This window comes from Balaenoptera physalus (assembly GCF_965194825.1).
Source record: "Balaenoptera physalus genome assembly, chromosome: 3".
Lineage (NCBI taxonomy): Eukaryota > Metazoa > Chordata > Mammalia > Artiodactyla > Balaenopteridae > Balaenoptera > Balaenoptera physalus.
Genome location: NC_138890.1, coordinates 26,331,833 through 26,354,536, shown reverse-complemented (window position 1 = coordinate 26,354,536; position 22,704 = coordinate 26,331,833).

Below are 22,704 nucleotides of genomic sequence, written 5' to 3'. Positions count from 1 at the left end.
ATAATGGCTAGTTAACCCCATTGTATGGATGAGAAAACTGAGGGGCAGAGAGGAGAAGTGACTTGCCTAAGGTCACACTGCTATGAAGTGGCCAAACTGGGAATGAAGGAAAGGGAATCACTCATATGAAAGGGGATCAATATTTGTTGAGCATCTACCATGTGCCAGGCACTGCTCTGGGTTCTGGGGATACAGCAGTGAACAAAGCAAAGTCTCTGCCCCCGAGGGGCTTATACTTTATTTGTGAGGTGAGATGCAATAAGCAAGCAACAAAGAAATGTACGAAATAATTTTATGTAAGGATAAGTGCTAGAAAGAAAAACAAATGGGGTGAGGGAATAGAGACAATGAAGGACAGGATGGCAGCAGGGGCAGGCTGCCATTATAGATGGAGTGACCAGGGCAGGCCTTTCTAAAGAGGTGACATTTGAGCTGAGGCCTGTATAAAGCAAGGGACTGAACCCTGTAAAGATTCAGAAAAGCATTCCAGGTGGGGAGAACAGCAAGTGCAAAGGCCCTGAGGCTGGAGGGTTCTTGAGTGTTCAAAGCACTACAGGAAGGCTGGGGTGGTGCAGGGTGGGCAGAGTGGTAGGACTTGGGCTCAGAGGGGGAGGAGGGGCCGGAATGTGGGGGACCTTGCAGGCCGTGGTAAGGACAGATGCTTGTGTAGAAACACAAGGCTCATCTCAAGGCTGTGGCTCCTGAGTGGGAAGATTTGTACTGTGTACCTCATGGTCTCCTCTCTGGGTTAGTCCAGGTTTCCTGGCCTCCTTCCCTTCTGAAGGAACCAGGGACACTCAGCCTGCAGAAGAAAAGAAATGGGAGTTCACAAGTCTGTCTTCACACATCAGCAGAGCTGCTGCCACCAACCCCCACCTCATCCCTACGATTTCTTTAGCTTGGCTGCCCGGTGCCAGGCCTGGGAGATGTGCACATCATTTTGATTAATGTATGCTTCATGGCAACCCTGGGAGGAGGCATCCCTACATTACAGATGAGAAAACAGAGGCTCATGAGGATGGACTTACTCAAAGTCACACAGCTGGCTGTGGAGCTGATTTGAGCCCAGACATCAGAGATGATGCTCTTAGCCCAGGGCAGGTTTTGAAGACCCTGACACGTCTGCTGCTGGGACCCCCTCCAGACCCACAAACCCTCCCTGTTGAGGCAGAGGTGCACTTACGCACTGGATGCTCACATCTCCAACCTCCCACCCTCGGGCTTCCTGTAGGGACCCTGGATACCACATCGGTCATGAGCATTATCAGCCTCTGATAGGGAACCACAAGCCCAGCTGACTAGGGAGTTTCTGGTGAGAAATTCCATCCCAGCGCCTTTTTGACCTATTACGAGATGAGCAGCTGTGAGAATGGAAAATGGAGATTCTGTTGGAATCTTTTAGATTCTTTTAGAATCTCTTCTAGAGTGAGAATGAGGCTGGAGACATTTAGAAGGAGATGTCAAAGTCTTAAAGGGTTCCCTTATCCTTTGGGCCAACCAGAAATGCTGCTTCTTAGAACGTATCCAGGGGAAATCACAGGGTGTGTGCAAAGGTAAATGTACACACAGTGGGGATACACGGTGCCGCCAAACCAGCCATTTGTGACTACTGTGCCCTCCAACTCGTTGGTGCCCAAGCCCAGACCATCCCAGCTGTTACATATTTTGAAAGTCGCTCCTGCATATAAGGATGTTCATTGCCTCCCTAATGTTAATAGGAAGAAACTGGAAACAACCTAGGTGTCCAAGAAGATGGGATTGGTTAAATAAATGATGGTACATTCATAGACTACTGCAGAATGTTGAAAATTGGGCTCCTGAAGAATATATAAGGTTATGGGAAAATCATGATGATCTATTGTTAGATGAAAGAGGGTTACAAAACAGCACACTCCCAGTCTAGGAGACATGATAAAAATTTTTCTGATTCTGGCAACATGGCAAACTGAGCTGACACTTCTCCATCCGCACCACAATGAACAGAAACATCTAGAAGTGCTGGATAATATAAAACAAAGGTATTAAAAACACTTAGCTGAGCTTAAAATAAATAAAGGGAAACCCCCACTGGGACAGGAGACATGGGCTTGACATGAATGTGGTGGCAGGCAGAACTGAGATGCCTTAATGAAGCAGGAAACTCAGCAAGGCGTTTCCTTTATAGTGGTTGCTTATATTGTTCATCAAATATTTCCAGAGCATTTAAATGCCTGTGCAGGTTGTCCAGACTGGGGACGGCTATTCCATCAGCCTGGGTCCCTGAATGAGGACACACTGAACAGAATTCCCAGCTGATCCCTGATGGGTATGGGGAATAAGTAAGAAATAAACCTTTGTTGTTATGTTAAGCCACGAAGAGTTTGGGCTTGTTTATTACCAAGCATAATCCTGCCTTTCCTGACTGCCGTAGCCCTCCATGGGAGGGAGCTGGAGAAACCTCAACCAAAATGTGGTCTCCACTTCAGGCTCTGGGTGGAAATGCATAAGTACCCCTGGAGAATTTGAAATCTCAAGCTTGTACCATGTGAGTGAGTGGAGATTAAATTTATACTATCCAATTAGTACAGGAAGCCCAAGCCAAGAAAACACTGTAGAAATTGGTCTTGACTACTGGAAAGTCAGGAGCAAAACAGAGCAAATGTAAAACTTGTTTTCAAAGACATTTCTTCAACCTAGGGCACATAATACTCTCACAGAAATCACAGTGTACAAATTACAGAAGAAAAACAATCAACTATAGGGCAGAGTCATCAAATAGAACAAATTAAGAGGATGTGTATTTTAGTGCTATGAGATACTAGGACAATTAGAAAGAGAGTAATGTACATACATTTAAAAAATGTACCTTTAACTTATTTTGTATATTGGAATTAAGAGCATGAAGTTAAAGATGTGGTGAACTCCTTTGGTCAACTTTTGGCCTAAAAATATCAATCCACCCCCTGATGATTCATGCATTACCCAGGGATCTATAACTTCCTGACATTTCTATTTAAGGTTTCATATTTGTTCTACTCACAGTATTATTTTCTTATCCACTTAAACATATTTCTTTTTGGTGAGAACCTGAGATGTGTATGCAAGTACCTAGCAAACATCTAGGTATATGAACACAGAACTGTATATGCACATGTATGTGGGTATATATGTAAATGTGTATGCGTGTGCATACACTGATAAATAATACTTGTACAATAATGTAACATTTTTATAATCATATGTGTGTAGCTCATACATACTTTTAAAATGATTTAAGAAGATGGTGGCTTTAAGAATAAAAGAAAAACCATGAAAGAGAAAGACAGACACCCTGAAAGCACAGTCATCTGCATAGAAAAATGACTGGAAGGAAATACATTCACGTTAACAATGCAGGTAATACATATATACAATTAAAAGAAGGTAATACAATGAGAAAGAAGTTGAAGTAAATATGTATATATAAGAAAACAAATTGTATTACTTCTGTAATTAGGAAAAATATCTTTTAAAAATCCAAGGTGGGAATATTACCTTTCCATTTTTATTGTAATTGTAAGTTAGGGAGGGGAGTGAGGCAGATTCTCCTCAGCTGAAGCTGACATCAGGTTCCTAACCAGGGATTTTCATTCATTTCTGGGGCTCTCTGGAGAGTGTGCAGTCAGTGATCCAAAGTGGGAGAACTGCCTGTGAAATCCCACACCTCCTGAAAGTTCCCATAGAGGCAGAAGATTGGGAAATCAATGGTCACTTCATGATACTTTTTGAGGGCTCCATAACTTATTTCTTTAGAAGAAAATCAAGCAACACAAGTTTATTGTAGAAAACGTGGAAACTGACACAAAATGTAAAGAAGACACTAAGAATGGCCAAGGATTGCACCATCCAGGGGCTCCAACACTGCTCAGTTTCTCCAGCATGTACCAAGTGCCTTGCTCTTGGCCAGGCACAAGGAGAATAAAAAAGGAGTGTGAGACAAGGAGACAAGGCTCGAGTCCCATGGATCTTATCACCAGCTTGGGAGAAGCAGTCAGTTCTTCTGGTTGCAAGCAACAGAAACAGAGCGTCCAACTTCAGCTCAAAGGAATGTACGGGAGGAATGTGGTGTGGCTCCCAGATTCCACAGAAAAGCTGGAGGCTTCAGAAAGGGCAGGGGCTCTGGGGATCCAGGCAGCGGGAATAAATAGGCACTCTCCCAGGAACCACTCAGCAAAGGTCATCTGTGCGGAGTCCCTCTGCTAGTGTAGGTCACGGGAGGGTGAGGCACTTGGATCGACAGCCCCGCCAGACTGTATGCATGATGTGGCGGGGATGGTAACCCCTACAGGAAATCAGGCTGCTGGCACCAGGACAAGGGTAGTAGAGGTGTGAAGATCACCGCATGGCTTCCTTGATCTGGGTCTGACCTGAATCCAGGCTCCGCTTCTCAGCAACTGTGTGGTACAGGGTGGGTTGCTAGCCGGTGGATCCTTCTCTTCTCCTACCTCTAAAATGGGAATGATAACACCAGTTTGTGTGTTGGGGAGGGGGGGGGGCTTGTAATGAAGAAGAAATGAAGTACAGTTAAGCGTCTGTGCAATGAGTTGAGCAGGAAGAGGAGTCGTGTGTTGGAGTCCTAGAGATCGTGGGCAAGAGAAAGGATAGAAGAACCCCTAACTCCCAGCTGAGTTTCAAACTAGGGTCTGAAGACCACAGTTGCCTCCAGTTCTGCCCATTTCTCAGCTGCGGGAGCTCAGGCAAGTTGATGTCCCTCCCTGGGCCTTGTTTTCTGTATCTAAAATGTGGTGACAACCTACCCTGCTGCCTCCCGAGGTGGCTGTGAGGATCCAAAAAGAGGACAAGCATAACTGATGCCAGACAGGGGTTTGGGATCTTAGGGGAGAGGAAAGAGGGGGAAATGCATTGTAGGGGCACCGGCAGGAGCAAGGGCTGGAGGGGAGGACACGCCAGCTCCTCCCCACAAGCAGGCAGTTGCTAATATTCTAATAATGGCATCCATTTTTTGGGCTCCTGTCCTGTACCAGGCTCTATATGAAGTGCTGCGCCACAGGGACAACAGAAGGGACACAGCTCCTCGCCACATGGAGTCTAGGGATGGGCCTGGAACTCAAATAATTAGAGAAGTGCTCTGAGGGTGGCACTTGCTCTGAGCCGGTCTGAAGTCAGGGAAGGCTTCCTGGAGAAGGTGACCCTGAACCGACAGCTGAGCATGAAGGAGGTCACCAGGCCCATAGGTGGAAGAAGAGCACTCTGAGCAGTGGGAAGTGCTGCAAAAGCCCTTTGGCAGAAGGGAGGGGTGCGTGCTGGGGAGACTAGTGCAGACTGCAAAAGTGTATGCTAAGACGGCCAGAGGGAGTGCAGCTGCCCTGAGGGGCGCATTAGAAAGCAGGGACTGTGCTGCCTATGGACATTCTACTGTTAGGGCCCCAAGACAAGCTAATGAAATGGATATTCTTCCCCTCCCGGGGCTCTGGACCTCAGGGGCTTTGAGTGCCTTGCCCAAGGGCGTTCAGCCTCTAGGAGAGCTGAGGAAAGATTCAGATGCAGGGGACTGTGCTAGAGAATGCACCGTGATTGAGAATGGTGAGGATGCTGTTGGTAGACGTGTTGAGGTGGACATGCTCCTCTGGGTACTAGGGAGCCATGGAGGTCTTAAGAGCACTGCAGGTTCTCGGTATTCACAGCAGCGATTTAGCTCCCGTGTCAGAAGCCTCAGGATGGTGGCTAGGGACAACACGTCATGGCCTGCCACGCCTCGTGCCACGTTGAGTCATGGTCAGAAGTAAACCTCAGCCTCCTTTTAAGGCAGTAAGTGATGGTGGTGAAGGAATATGAGTGTAATTGGAGGTTGCTGCTGTGGCCACATTGTCCTTTGGGGGAGGAAGGCCGGTTTTCCCTGTGAGATGTCTGTTCTGGGGGAGTGAGGCCGGAGAGAGGAGCTCAGGTTTCTGGGCACCTACTGTGTACCAAGCCACAACACGGCCCCCGTGTGCTTGAAGGGAGGTGACAAGATGCCCTGAGGGTCTCCTGACCAGGCCTTCCATAATCCAGCCTAGAGACAGGAAGGGGTAGGAAGTGCACCTGAGACAGGCCGCCTGTGAAAGTGGGTCCTTTAACACTTGTAACACTTTAACACTTGTTTGCCAGCATTCACTGTATAAATACCTTCTATTTGTGGCAAATGTGCCCAGTTTCCATTTTAAGGTAGCGATAGGAAGTTAGTTTCAATAAGGTGCCAATAAATATATTTGAGTAATAAATTGTGATCCATTTAAAGAGAAAAACATTAGTGGATAATTCAGGGGAGACGCAGGTGTGCTAAAAACTGGCCCTGCAACACAGGAGTGGTGGAGGTCTGGGAAGCGTTACCTACTGTGATCCTCACGATAGCTCTGGAGTGGGGACTGTCATCTCCATTTTACAGCTGGGAAAGCTGAGCCCCGAGAAATTAACTTTCCCTCTGCCCCACAACTGAGCCAATTCTGGAACCTGGGTGTCCTCTGACACCTGATCTCACTCCACCCAACCCCCAGGTTCAGCATGTTTGGGCTGCAAAAAGCTTTCCCCACCTCTCGGGCTGGCTCCTTGGCAATTCAGAGCTCTCCTGATGACAGGGGTTCTAATCCAGGCCCTGGCTTCACCATTTGCTAGCTTGTGGCCTTGGGCAAATGTCTAACTTTCTCTGTGCCTTGTTAACTCGCTTGTAACATGGGGACATTGCTTGTACCTCAGAGGACTGTTAAAAGGATTTAGTGAGATGATATCTGTTTTAAGTTATTCCTAACTTAAAAGTGAGACAATAGAACCCCAGAGCCATGAAGCTACCTGTCCAAGTTCACAAAGGTGGAAAGGGGAGGAGCTAGACATGAATTTAGGTCCATCAGACTCCCAAACTGCTGGTTTTCATGATCCAGTGGTGATGCCTCCCTTCTGTCGAAAGCCACCTGTGCCCGTGTTGGAAGAAACCAAGAGGGTCTATAGTGGATAAAAAAGATACCCAAATGACATGTCCATGGGGAGAGGGCTCTCGGTTTCCTTCAGGCAGGCACCCACGGACTCTGCCAAGATCCCCAGAAGCATGCAGGGTCAGGAGTGAGGGAGGGCGCTTTCCTGTGGGAAAATGCAGGGCGCTTCCACTTACAGCCTGATAATTGGGCCCCCGAGGTCCAGAGCACAGATGATGTCATTTATCCTCTGTGGCCTTTGGTGCTTAGGAAGCCTCTGGGGAAAGCGGGGTGGGGGAGGAAGGGCTCGAGAGCAGAGAATCTGGAAAGAATGACAGATGAAAACAGGAATCAGAGTTTTGGGCGTGTGGACTGTGGTGAGGGAGTTTTAGAGCTGTCGTAGCAGGAGGTGGGGAATGCACATGGGAATCAGAGGGAGAGGCTGGGGGCAGGGTGGCAGGGTGAGCCAGTGGCGCCTGAGTGGATGCGCGGTTTTAGTGCAATGCCGAGGAGTGGAGAGAGATTCCTGGGAGGCAGCTGAGTCCGGGACCCATGTGCTCTGTGAGGGTGGACAGAGCCGAGTTCAAATCCCAGTTGTCATTTATCAGCTGCGTGACTTTGGGCAAGTATCTTGACCTCTCTGAACCTCCATGAGGCAGACACTGTCAATTTCCAACTAGACAGCCATTTCTCAAGTCATCCTGGCTAACGAAACCCTGATCCTCCTCAGGGTGGCAACGCGCTCAGCCCAGGGGCCTCTGCATTCCCAGCCTCCCTCACAGCAAGGGGTGGCTTAGCTGCTGTCCTCAGTCTCCTCATCCCCAAAGGAAGATGATTTTAGCCTCTCTGCAGGGCTTGGGAGAGGATTTCAAGGGATGCAAAAGCAGTTGCCCTGGCACATGCTTCATGAACATCGAGAGTGAGGCAAACTTCTGCCCCCGATGGTGGGTCTAAATTCCTGTTTCCAGCATTCATGTCTCTCACTTCCTGGGACCTCCACTTGGCTGTCGCCATCGCCCCCAGTGCAACAAACCCAACCTGCCCCCTCCCCACCGCCACCTCAGCAGCTTTTCTCAGCCTCCTCGTCGTTATGTCTCCCCTCGTGGGTCCTGGAAGCAGCTGTCTGTCTGGACTGGAATCTCAGCCCATCTCTTCCAGCTGCGCGACTTTGCAAATTACCTAACCTGGGATGGTAATAGCAACTACCTCCTGTAATAGCTGTGGGGATACAAATCAGTAATTCGTGCCTGGTGCTTAGCACATAGTGAGCGCCCACCTACGTCATCCTGTCCTTATCCAGGGGAGGAAGGCTGACCCCCTGGCTTGGCCCACCGCACGCCTGTGATGGGTCTCGCCTCCCTCTCCAGCCCCAGAGCTGGGGGCCCCCACCTCATGCTGCTTCTCGCCTCTCACACCTCTGTGCCTTTGTGCTGGCTGGTCCTCTGCCTGGAATATTCCGCTGCCCTTCTGCCCGCCCTTCTTTCTTCACTTGGCTAATTCGGCTTTAACCTTTAAAACAAATTCTTATGTCACCTTCTCCAAGCAGCTGTCTCTTGTCTCTTGCTCCCTCCTGGGCTTCCACAGCCTTCTGTGTCCTGTCTGGCAGAGGTACTTCTGAGGTCTTGTCACTGTCTGTGTTTCTGCCTCCACAGTTGCTGGTATGTGAGCCCCTGAGGGGGCACTGCGGCTGCACCCTCTGTGTCCTCAGGGCCTGGCTCAGGGGGTCCTGAGCCAACTGCTCTCGTGCATCGTTTAATACGGAAATACCTGCAGCAGCCCGGCTCACAGTACCAACAGCTAAATCTTGTTTACCATTTACTACGTCAAGCTTCACACGCGGTGCCCAGCCTTCTCACACTTTCTCTCACACGGACTATGGGCTGGCATCCACGGACGATGTAGTGGTCACCATTCATTCACTAAAGCGTCAAATGGAAATTCTCACTTATTGCTGGTGAAAACGCAAAATGGTACAGTCACTTTGGAAGATAGCTTGGCAGTTTCTTGCAAAACTAGACATACTCTTACTATACGATTCAGCAATTGTGATCCTTGGTATGTACCCAAATGAATTAAAAACTTATGTCCACACAGAAATCTGAACATGGATGTTTACAGCAGCTTTATTCACAATTGCCAAACTTGGAAGCAACCAAGATGGCCTTCATCAGTAGGTGAACGGATAAATAAACTGTGGTACATCCAGACAATGGCATATCAGTCAGCACTAAGAAGAAATGAGATATCAAGCCATGAAAAGGCATGGAGGAATCTTAAATGCATATTGCTAAGAGAAAGAAGCCCATCTGAGAAGTCTACATACTGTAAGATTCCAACTCTACGACATCTGGAAAAGGCAAAACTATGGAGACAATAGAAAGATCAGTGGTGGCCAGGGATGAGGCAGGGGGAGGGGGAGGTGAATAGGCAGAGCACAGAGCATATTTCAGGGCAGTGAAAATACTCTGTAGGATGTTATAAGGACAGATATATGTTGTTATACATTTGTCCAAATCCATGGAGTGTACACAAGACTGAATAGTAACGTAAACCATGGATTCTAGGTGACAATGATGTGTCAATGTGGGTCATCAATTGTAACAAACGTGGGGATGTTAGTAGTGAGGTAGGCTATGCACGGGGCGGGGGCCTGGGGGTAGGGGTGTATGGGAACTCTGTATTCCCTCTCAATTTTGTTGTAAACCTAAAACTGCTCTAAAAAATTGTCTTAAAAAAAAGATTCTAAAGGAAAGAAAGGTCACTGGTGGGTAAGAGGAGGGGCTTTATGGGATGGGGAAAAACATTCATTGAGCTGTACCACGTTCTTACATACACCCTTCCTGTAATCCCCATATCAACCCTGGGAGGAATGGTGCTTCCATTTTACAAAAGAGGAATCTGAGGCTCAGAGAGCTGAATTAATCTGGCCAAGAATACACAGCTAGCAATTGGCAGAGTCAGGCTCTGACCTCACGTCTCTCCAAGTGCAAAGCCCCTTGTCTTTCCCTACACTTTGATGCCTGGCCATGGCCTAGAAGGATTCACTGGGTTGACTAAATGAAGCTGGGGGTAGGTGGTGGGACAGGTGTGGGTCAGGGAGAGTGGTAGTAGCAGCGTGAGAGTGACCCTTTTCAAAGGCCCTTTTCAAATACCCTTTTAAACTTGACAACAACCCTGCTAGACAGGCAGAGGACACAGTGTTATATACCCCCATCCCCTCACTTATTCATTTCTCCATTTAGCCAACCATTAACATTTTAGTGAAAACTAGTTCTTGCCAGGCATTGTGTTGGGAACTAGGGACATCAAAATGAATGCGCACCCAAGGAGCTCACAGTCCAGCAGGAGAGAAAGACCCACAAATGAATGTAGGCATTTGAATGGTGAGTTTGAGGATGAACATAAAGTAGTAAGAGCCTAGGGACTTCCCTGGTGGCGCAGTGGTTAAGAATCCGCCTGCCAGTGCAGGGGACACGGGTTCGAGCCCTGGTCTGGGAAGACTCCACATGCCGCAGAGCAACTAAGCCCGTGCACCACAACTACTGAGCCTGTGCTCTAGAGCTTGCGTGCCACAACTACTGAAGCCCGCGCGCCTAGAGCCCGTGCTCTGCAACAAGAGAAGCCACCCAATGAGAAGCCCGCGCACCGCAACGAAGAGTAGCCCCTGCTCGCTGCAACTAGAGACAGCCCGAGAGCAGCAACAAAGACCCAATGCAGCCAAAAATAAATAAATAAATTTATTAAAAAAGAAAAAAAAGCGGTAAGAGCCCAGAGAAGGTGACATGGCAGGGGCAGAGGTCTTGCAACACGTGTAGGAGTTTGTTGTATGGGATGGGGCTCCAAAGGACAGCATGTGTAAGGACCAAGGTGGAAGAAAGCACGATGAGTTTGGAGAACAGCTTGTGGCTCACAGTGATTGAGGTGTGTGTGTATGTTGGGGCAGGTGCAGAGCAGGTAGGGAAGGAGGGAAGAGATGGTGTGGGAAAAGGTCAGACTGTGATGCATTGTTGCAGAGACTGGACACTATCCTATAGGCCACAGCAGAGTAGCCAGGCAGATCTGGACTTCGGAACAACCACTCTGGGGGCCTGGGAGGGAGGCAGAGAGAGTGGAAACAGGGACCCTGGGTCCATCCTGGGGCAACTTCTAGTGCCTTAGGGCACTCCAGAGTCTCTCCTTTGCCACTCCCCATTTTTTATTGAAATTTTTATTGAGATAATTGTAGATTCACATGCAGTTGTAAGAAATAATTTGAGAGATCCCTTGTACATGGTGCCCATTTTCCTTCAATGGTAACATTTTGCAAAGTGATTCCTTCACCACTTTTGATATGGAGGGTGGATATTGGGATGGGGGCATCAGTGTGTTGAAGGACAGATGCCCAGGACTGGGCATCTGGGTGCCTCCTTACCCATCACTTCCCCTTCCGCTATGAGCCAAGACCATCTCATAGGTATGTCATGGAGCAAGTTTGGGAAGCCTTGTAATAGCAACTTACAAGTTCATCCTTATAAACCCCTTACAAATCCCTTTTCTTTCTCTTTATGGGAGACCAGGCTACCCCCTTGGGCATCATCTTTAACATGGACTGACAGAGTGGGTACAGCCGAGACGATCAGCTGACCAACCAAGTTTCAAGTTTCCCTGATATTATAAGGTGGTGGTGCTGGGATGTACCCGCCCAGCCAGGAACTACATTTCCCAGTATCCCTTGCCAGTCACGTGACCAGTTCTCACCAACGCGAAGTGAGCAGAGGGTTGCAGGGCACTTTTAAGATGAGGTGCTAAGTAGTGGGTATATCATTTTTTTCTTTCTTCTCCCTGTATGTTGTTTGGATGATTCCAGGATAACCTTGAAGCCAAAAGACGGCAGAGGAGACACAAGACGGAAGGGGCCTGTGTCCTGGAGCATCCATTAGAGGGAAGCCACCCAGGAGAGCCACAGGCCAGGAACGTGAGCACTGGGCTTTGTGTGAGTGAGAAATAAATATCCATAAATGTTTTGAATACACAAAAGTAGAGAGTATAGTATAATAACCCACCTTAGCCAGCCATCATTCAGCTTCACAAATTATCAACATTTTCCCAGGCTTCTTTCGTTCACCACTTCCACTCAACTTTTCAAATTGTTTGCTGGTGTACTTGAAAGTAATTCCCAGACACCACACAAAAAGACGAGACAAAAAACAAAACAAAAATCTAAACACCCTTTATTGTGCTACGCCACTGAGATGGGGGGCCATTTGTCACAGCAATTAGCCAGCCCTGGCTAATGCAATGGCACCTTGGTACCTGGCTGTTGAACTGAACATAACTGACCTGTTTTACTAGGCTGTGCAATGCACAGAGGAATGTTTCTGGGCCTAAAGTAGGAAGAATGCCAAACCTTCTAGCTCTCTGAGAAGTAGTTCTCTTTGTTCTTCTGACCCAGCTGCACCCAGCCGCACCCACCCACCCTACTAGCCCTTACCTCCTACTTCTTCCTCCTTCCAGGCCCTGGGCAGCCCAAGGTGGGATCAGGAATAGAGAGTTTTCCAAGCCATGTCTCGGCTTGGGCTGTGCTGGGTGTGGTGGGTGAGGCTCTGTTGGAACAGAGAGCAGGCAAAAGGGATAGATGGTGGAAACCCAGAGCTTAGCAGCCAACGGGGGCTGAGGCCAGGGGAGCAAAACCTTTTGTGCCTTTCAGCTTGGCCTGTGCTCATGACCCTGAAGCACAGAGACAGATCGAAGCTTTATGGTCAGACCCTTGGGTGGGCTTGAGTCCATTCAGAAAGTGGTTATGGAGCTCCGGTGGGGCAGCCCTGCGCCTGGTGCTCGGGATGCACTGGTGAGCAGGATCCTGGCTTAGCTGCTCTCTGGCTCGGTGACCTTGGGCAGATTCCTTTACCCCTTTGAGCCTCAGGCTCCCCATACTGAAAATGTGGATGGGTATATCAACTTCACTGGGCCCTGGGGAAATTAGCCATGACGTACAGAGAGAGCCTGGCACTCAGTAGGCTCTCAGTGACTCATAGCGACTGCTATTGATTTCTGTTAACCACAGCGATAAGGGAGTGCGAGTGGGCACCCATCCAGGAGGTAGATCAGGGCTGGAGGATGCTGAGCCCCACACTCTCGGGAGCTGTTTTCAGAGAAGGAGAAATGGAGAACGGCGGGAGCTGGTACGGAGCTTTCGCTGGGTGTGGCCAGGTATAATTTAGTATGTCAGAGGAGTGAGGGTGGGCGGAATCCTGCAATTCAGGGGTTGTTTCCTGGAAGGGGCTGGATCGGCAACAAAACGCTCCCTCCCTTGGAGACACCCTCACAGCTGTCAGGAAAAACAGCTGCGTGGCTTCCCTTCAAAGAAGGGAAACTTCAGTCCTGGGGGGAGGGGGGACAGGGCAAGATGTTATAGAAAACAGGAACTCCCTGGCAGGTTCTCTTGTGGGGGAAGGGGGGATGATGGACTGGGTTCAAACGCCAGCTCGCTTGCCTCCTGGCTGTGTGACCTTGGGCAAGTCATTCCACCTCTCTGAGCCTCAGTTGCGTCATGCTTTAAATGGGGATACCGATGTTCATCTCACAAGACTACTGTGAGAAGAAGAAAAAAAAAATTGTCTAAAGTGCCTTGCAGAGTGCCTGGTACACAGGAAGCACTCAGTGAAAGGTCATTGTAAATCACTCACCCTAGAGCTAAAATGAAACTCCCTTTGTTTGCTCAAACAACTTCTAAATATCAGAGGCACCCGTCACCTCTTCTCATTCCCTACATTGACTCCCTGCATGGGCTCAGTCACTTCCACAGCATTAAACCCCATTTCCATGACATCGACTTGATAGGTGTCATTTGAAGCTGCGGTGCCTTTGCTATTGTTGGTCACAGATTCTTGATATTCCTCCCAAGCAGCAACTGTCACCCCCAGCCTTTCCCATCCTGGGAAAGGGCCTCCATTCAGTTGAAAGATCTTGATTATTCTCTCTCCCTCAGCCCCCAAATCCAAACCATCAGCAAATCCTGCTGCCTCCACCTTCAGAATACATCTCAAATCTCCCCCTTGCCACCAGTGTAGTCCACACCACCTTCCACTCTCTCTCCTGCTCTGCTCACAGCCCCCTCCCCACGCTCCCTGCTCCCACCCTTGCCTCTTCTACAGCCAGCTCACCGCACGGCAGCCTCTCCTTTTCCTTTTAACTGTTTATTTTGACATAACTTCTAGACTCCCAGAAAAATGTTAAGAACAGCACGAAAACTCTCCATACACTCTTCACTCAATCCCCTACATGTACCTTATCATCTATTGTCTCAATATATACACATATTTTTTTCTAAAACATTTGAGAGGAAGTGCAGACATGATGCTCCTTTGTCCCTAAACATTCCAGTGGATATTTCCTATAAAAAGGGGCACTCTCTTACATAACTGCAGTACCATGATTAAAAACATGTGCTATTTTAACGCATATATGTGGAATCTAGAAAAATGGTCAGATGAACCGGTTTTCAAGGCAGAAATAGAGACACAGATGTACAGAACAAACGTATGGACACCAAGGGGGGAAAGTGGCCGGTGGGTGGGGGTGGGTGTTGGTGGTGGTGGGATGGATTGGGAGATTGGGACTGACATATATACACTAACATGTATAAAATAGATAACAAATAAGAACCTGCTGTATAAAAAATAAATTAATTAAATTAAATTAAGAAACAAAACAAAACAAAAAATGCACTATTGAGCTAGTATTATTAGCTGATCTCCAGACCTTATTCATATTCTGCCTATTGCCCCAAAGAAAAGTCCTGAGCATATATTGCATTCTGCTGTCACGTCCCTTCAATCTTCTTTAAATTGGAACAGTCCCTTCGTCTGTCTTTGCCTGTCACGCCCTTGGCATTTTTGAGAAGTACAGTCCAGTTATTTTGTAGCACGTCCTTCAGTTTGGGCTTGTCTGATATTTCCTCTCACAGCGAGCTTTTAAAAAATAAAGGCGATCTCCTCACTCCTCGGCTTCCACCCCGCCATGGTTGTCCATCACACCCAGAGAAAATGCAAACTCCACACCAGGTCTCCATGACGACGTGGCACAGTCGCTGCCTGACTCGCCCACCACTGCCCCTCTGCTCTCTCCACTCAGCACTCTGACCTCCACCCTCAGACGCATCTTCCCATTCTAGCCTCACCTCCCCACCCCCCTTATCCTGCTATACTGTTCTTCACTCGCCATTAGGTTATACATCAAGTTTCCTCCACTAGAATGTAAGCCCCAGAATTTGGCCTCTGTACACCCAGCACCACAGCGGCGCCCTGGCCCCAGCACTCCTTTCTGGGAGTTCCCTGTCTTCTCACTTCTCACTGACCCTTGGTCCCTTTCTCCAATAAAGCATCTTCCTTAACCCATCCCATGCGATATTGCAGGATTCATCCCAAGCCCTGGTGAGTGATGGGGGACACCCAGGAGGGACCCTCTTGTATGACATGGACAGACCTGGGGTCCAATACCCTGTGCTATTTCCTAGCTGTGTGACTTTGGGCAAGTTACTTAACATCTCTGAGCCTCTACTTCCTCATCTGGAAAGAGGAAATAAGAATCCTTAGCGTGGTGAGATGCTGGATGAAGAGTCAAGATAATGAATATAGAGATAATGTAGATAATGTTATGTACCTGACACATAACAGGTTCTTCTCTCTTACCTCTCTCTAGTTGGTGAAGTAATAAGACCCATCACATCTTCTGGAGAAATTGGAAGGGGGCTGTAGTGGGTTGAATGGTGGCCCCCCAAAAGGTATGTCCATGTCCTAATCCCCAGAACCTGTGACTGTGAACTTATTTGGAAAAAGCATCTTTGCTGATATCATTAAGTATCTTGAGATGACATCATCCATCCCGGTTATGCGGTGGGCCCTAAATCCAATGACAGGTGTCATATTTACAACAGACACACAGAGGAGGTGATGGGAAGATGGAGGCAGAGACTGGAGTGATGTGGCTACAAGCCAAGCAATGCCAAGGATTGTTGGCAGCCACTGGGAGCTAGGAGAAGGGCCTGGGATGGAAGGGAGTCCAGCCCTGCCAACATCTTGATTTTGGCTTCTGGCCTCCAGAACTGTGCGAGAACGAATTTCTGTTGTTTTAAGCCACTCAGTTTGTTGTCATTTGTTGCGACAGCCACAGGAAACAAATACAGGAATGAACTTTGGCAAAACAATAGACGGAAGTTGCTGGCCCACGAGGAACCCTTTCTGGATGACGCTTTCTACACCAGGGCTTCATTCCCTCTGCACCGTAGGTTGGAAGATACAGCAGACATGATTCTCCCGATAGGGTGGATGTGGCCATGAGGGCTGAAGCCTCCTGAACCAGAGGCCTCCCCATGTCCCCTCCATTAGTAGAGTGGAGGGACCTCCCCTGGGCCTCCCTTTGGAAGGACAAATGCCAGAGAGTGGCCCAGGCAGTGGGAACCACAGACCACCTAAAACCAGGCAGAGTGGAGTCGGGGTGCCGGCTGATTACAGGTGTTGTCTGCCTGTCAGCACCCAGGGACCTTGGAGCCTCTGGAGGCAAGTGGGGTGTTGCAGTTGCCCTCTGTGGTTGTGGGGAGAGAGAGCTGCTGGCCTGTGGGAGCAGGCTGCCCCCCGATAGCTCATTGCTTGGACAGCACAGCACAAGATTCTGGAACCCTTTTCAGACAGCTCTGCCCACTGCACCAGTCCGTCCCCAGATCCGCACCATTTCTACTGCATCGCAGGCTTCCCTGGAGAACTTCGTGTCCATAGACTGAATCTAACATCTGGGGACACAGCTCCTGCCTCAGCTCAGGAAGTTTTGTGACAACTCCAGGAAGCAGGTGCAGGCAGCATGGAACCTACCAAGGCAGGTCCTCGTGTGACTGGATGCCAGGCTTAGGCTTACTCTCATCCAGAGACGTCCTCAGAGTCTCCACAGTCCCCAAAGAGGGACAAAGCTCCCTGCAAGTAGATCCTAGCCAAGGGGGAGCTTGAGCTAACACTTGCTTGCAAGGTGCGCTGCCTGAACTTTCTTCTGGGAAAAGCCACCTCCCAGTTGCTATGGGTCAGCTGGGCCAGAAAGTGGATTGCACCACCCATGCCAGCAGCAGGCTCCGCCCACAGCACCCGCACTGCCATTAGGGCCAGCTCGGGAGCCGCTAATGAATTCTCCAGTGTGCCTCACACCCTGGGCAGGAAGAGGAAAGCTGCTCTGGGAACAGAGGACCCCAGCAAGCGAGGGCCCTGGGGAGGCACGTGGGGGAGGCAGCAGAGATGGCTCTTTCACACCCTGTCACAATGGAGATAGCAGTTTCCTTTTTGGGGACTGGAAATGTGACCTACTTCCTTGTAACGAGGAAGCTACTTCAGCATTTGGATGGAAAACGCAGGTGAAGGACGCATTCCTCCCCAGGTGGAGCAAGAAAGAGAAAGGTCCTTGCCTTGATATGTTCCACACATTGTCGACCCGCCTAAAACCCCCTGCTCAGCTATTCCATCTGGAAAACCCCTCTCTCTGCTTCATAAACTGGCTGGAGAGACTCCCCTGGGCAGCCTTCCACCACTTCTCCAGGCTGACCTGCCCACGCTGCGGATAAAGTCATAGCCTTCTGAGCTGGCTATTGGGCTGGTTTAGGCTGCCTGAGAAAGGGGGCTGTCTGCCCTGTATATGTACGCCCCCAGCCCCTAGCACAGAGGCTGGCACACAGGAGGAGATCAGGAATGTTTGCTTATCATCTGTGGGATGCAGACACGTGGAATCTACTCTCTGAGCCCCGGTGTCCTCATCTGACAGCAGGGCTAGTGTACAAGATCTGCCTTTATTAAGTGCTTCCTATCAACAAACTCAGGAGGTAGATGCTAGCATTAGCCTCATTGCACCAAGATGTAAAATAACTTGCCCAAGATCTCTGTATCTCCCTAGACCTCTTTTAAGGGTCAAATTATGTATATGTATATGTGTATGTTATATGCTGTATTATATGTATAATATGCTACATATAAAAACATATGAGATAATATATGTTATGTGTTATATGTATCACATGTGATATATGTGTGTGTGTGTATATATATACACCAACTAAATAATGACCTTTAAAGATATCTAAGTCCTAATTCTTAGAATCTGTGAATGTTCATACTGATATGGAGGGGTGTGTGTGTGTGTGTGTGTGTGTGTGTGTGTGTGTGTGTGTATTTCAGGGCAGTCAGTGCCTGACACATGGGAACTGCCCAGTAAACAGGAGTTGTTTTATTTATTCTCACTGCTATCCTCTGCTCCTAGCACTTCCCAGGCATTGATCCACCATATGATACAGTCCTTGTCCAATTCTTCTCCCTTGGACAGGAGATCTCTAAGCATAGGCCTGCTCATAGTGGTGCTAATTAAATGCTAAAGAATGAATACAATGAATGAGGAGGTGACTCTAAATGTGATTTCAGCTCCTAACCAACAGATGCAGCTCCCAAGGAAACTCAAAGCCACTTCTATGAAAGGTCATTGTCACCAGTGAGTAACATTTTATTGTAATCATTTCTGCAGTGGGAAGAGACTTTTCCACATTGGAAAACCTTTCGTAACTGTTATCTCAGTTGGTCCACCCAGATGAGTGGTGCAGAAGTTCATGGTACCTATTTTACAGATACGGTTGGCACCTGCTTTGTGAAGGATGTGATTCAAAGAAGTTTTAGCTTCTTGATGTCCAATCCATGCTCTGCCACATCCTCTGTGTGATATGGAACAAATCACTTCTCTACTCTGAGTCTTACTTTCTACATCAAAAATGTAAATATTCCTGTTATTACAAAAATGTAAATAATCCTAAGTATCTGATTGGTGTGAAGCTTGCATGAGGCACTGAATAGGGAGATAGTTAATTAGGACCAAATCTTCCACAGAGGACAACTGAAAAAGATATATGGAATATAAAAACCTCTTTAAAGCACAAAGAGCCAGTAAGAGAGTAAAGAATTTTCTGACCACAATATACTAAAAAATAAGAACCCAGAGAAGTAAGCCTATTACCCAAAGCTGCATTTTCCCTAAGGACATTTGCTAATCCAGAAGAAATAGCTGTGGTTTTGGTGGCCTCAGGACAAAATTTAAGTCTCAGAATCTACCAAAAGTGGGGACTTTTAAATGTTCCTCCTTCCTCATTTTAAGCTGGGATCCTGAACGGCTATACTGAAAGTTATGATGAGTCATAAGTAAACCAACTATCTCATGGACTTTCCAGTTCTAATCATCTGGGTAATCCAGGGTACCTCAAGCCTTGAACTTCTATTAAAACAGTTCCAGGCTGGTAGAGTACCCAGACTCCTGGCAGAAGCAAACAAGAAAATCCTCTCTGGGGGCTTCCCTGGTGGCGCAGTGGTTGAGAATCTGCCTGCTAATGCAGGGGACACGGGTTCGAGCCCTGGTCTGGGAAGATCCCATATGCTGTGGAGCAAATAGGCCCGTGAGCCACAACTACTGAGCCTGCGTGTCTGAAGCCTGTGCTCCGCAACAAGAGAGGCCACGATAGTGAGAGGCCCGCGCACCGCGATGAAGAGTGTCCCCCACTTGCCGCAACTAGAGAAAGCCCTTGCGCAGAAACGAAGACCCAACACAGACAAAAATAAATAAATAAATAAATAAATAATAAAATAAAAAGAGAAATAACCTGAGGTCCATTTCAAAGAAAATCCTCTCTGGAGAAAGTATCACTATCTTAGGTGACAAATTATTCTTTTTTAAAAAAATTTATTTATTTTATTTTATTTATTTTTGGCTGCATTGGGTCTTCATTGCTGGGCACGGGCTTTCTCTAGTTGTGGTGAGTGGGGGCTACTCTTTGTTGCGGTGCACGGGCTTCTCATTGTGGTGGCTTGTCTTGTTGCGGACTATGGGCTCTAGGAGCACGGGCTTCAGTAGTTGTGGCTCGTGGGCTCTAGAACACAGGCTCAGTAGTTGTGGCACATGGGCTTAGTTGCTCTGCGGCATGTGGGATCTTCCTGGACTAGGGCTCGAACCTGTGTCCCCTGCATTGGCAGGAGGATTCTTAACCACTGTGCCACCAGGGAAGCCCCCTAGGTGACAAATTATTCTTATAAATAATTTTTCAAATAAAATGTCCAGCACAAAGTGAAAAAAATCAGGGACTCAAGGAAATAATAAACCTGAGTGAGAATCACAGACAACAGAAATATACATAAAACTTCAGTTATTAGAATGATCAGAAACAGACTATAAGATAATGTTTACTGTTTTTAAAGAAATACAAAGGGAAAAAACTATAAAAAGCAACATTACATATTTGAAAAAAAACAAAATAAACTTTGAGAACTGAAAAATTAAAAACTCAAAGTCAGTTTAATGGCAGATTAGATATAGCTGAAGAGAAAATTAATGAACTGGAAGACAGAATAAAAGAAAGTATCCAGAATGCAGTCGGAGAAACGAAAAGACTAAAAATATTGAAGGAAGGATGAGAGAATACAGTGATAACATCTAACGTATGTGTTATTGGGGTGGAGTTCTACAAGGAAAAAGAAATATAAAGAGATAATGGCTGAAAATTTTCCAGTTCTGTTGAAAGATATCAATTTCAATATCTGTGAATTGAAAAAGCCAAAGTGGGACACAAAACAAAAATCCATATCTAGATCATAATAGTGATTCTTAAGAAAGCCACAATAAAGAAAAAAATTAAAAGAAATGAGAGAAAAGGGATAGTATCTTCAAAGGAGGGACAGAAGGACAGCTGACTTCTCAACAGCAACGATGGAAACAAGAAGACAGTGAAATGATATCTTTAATGTACTGAAAGAAAATAATTCTAACATAGTATTCTATACCCAGAGACATATCCTTTAAGAATGGATGTGAGGGAAGAGATATGGGAACATATGTATATGTATAACTGATTCACTTTGTTGTAAAGCAGAAACTAACACACCATTGTAAAGCAATTATACTCCAATAAAGATGTTTAAAAAAAAAAAAATGGATGTGAAATAAATATAATTTTTGACAAACAAAATGTCACCAGTAGACATTCACTAAGGGTATTCTTCAGAAGCAAATTATCTCAAACGTAAGGTTAGAAATGAAAGAAGACAAGCAACAAAAGAAAAAAATTAATGAATGAACTTCATAAAAATTAAAAACTTTTCTGCTTCAAAGAACATCATCAAAAAAGTTAAAAAATGACCCATAGAATGGGGGAAAATATTTGCAAATAATGTATTTTATGAGGAATTTGTATATAGAATATACTTTTTAAAACTCTTACAACTCAATAATAAACAATTTAAAAATGGACAAAAGATCAGAATAAGATTTCTCTAAGGAAGATATACAAATGGCCAATAACACATGAAAAGATTCTCAACATCATTAGTCATCAGGGAAATACAAATCAAAACCACTTAGATACAACTTAACACCCACTAGAATGGCTAGAATAAAGTTAGGTAATAACAAGTGTTGGTAAGGATGTGGGAAAATTGGAACCATCATACACTGTTGGTGGGAATGTAAACTGGTACAGGCAGTTTGGAATAAATTCTGGCAGTTCCCCAAATGATTAAACATATGACCCAACAATTCCACTCCTAGATACATATCCAAGAAATGAAAACGTATGTCCACACACACAAAAAACCTTGTATGTGAATGTTTATAGTAGCATTATTCATAATAGCAAAAAGATGGAAGCAACCCAAATATCTAGGAACTGATGAATGGATAAACAATATGTGGCATATCCATGAAATGGAATGGTATTTGGCTATAAAAAGGAATGGAGGGGACTTCAGTTTTCTGGTCCATTATGTAAGGAGCTCCACTCTAACAACAAGTTAAAAGTTGAACTTTTGAAAAATCAACTCTTTCAGATCTGTCATAGAAGTGATGTCGCAGAGCAAACCACTGCCCTCCAAACTGGAGAGACAGGCAAATACTGGGAATTACAGAAACCTCTGTGAATACCCAACTCCAGCCCTCTGTAGCCATCCTGTCTCACCTCAGAAGACATAAAAGGCAAAAGACATGAGGCAAAAACTGATAGAATTTCAAGGAGAAATAGATAAACCCACTATTATAATTGGAGACTTTAACACACCTGTACCCGATGAACAGATTCAGTAGGCAGAAGATCAGTAAGGACATATTTGAACTCAACAGCACCATCAATCAACTGGATATAATTGACATTTATAGACTCCTTCCTTTAACAACAGCAGATTACACATACTTTTCAAGCTCACATGGAACATTCACCAAATAGACCACATTCCAGACCATAACACACACGTTAACAGATTTAAAAGACTATAAATCATACAATGTCTGCTCTCAGACTACAATGGAATTAAACTAGAAATCAGTAACAGAAAGATAGTTGAAAAAAATCTCCAAATACTTGGAGATTAAACAGCATATTTATAAATAACACACGGATCAAAGAAGAAATCTCAAGAGAAATTTTTAAAAATGTGAACTAAATGAAAATTAAAATATAACTTAAAATTTGTGGGATGCAGTGAAAGCAATGTTTATAGGGAAATTTACAGCATTGAATGTATATGTTACAAAAGAAAAATAATTTTACATCAATAATTTAAGCTTCCACATTAGGAAGCAAGAAAAAGAAGAGCAAATTAAATCCAAAGTAAGTGGAAGAAAAGAAATAATAAAATAATAGAGTAGAAATCAATGAAATTGAAAATAGGAAATCAATAGAGAAAATCAACAAAACCAAAAGCTGGTTCTTTAAAAAAATCAATAAAATTGATAATCCTCTAGCTGGGCTAAC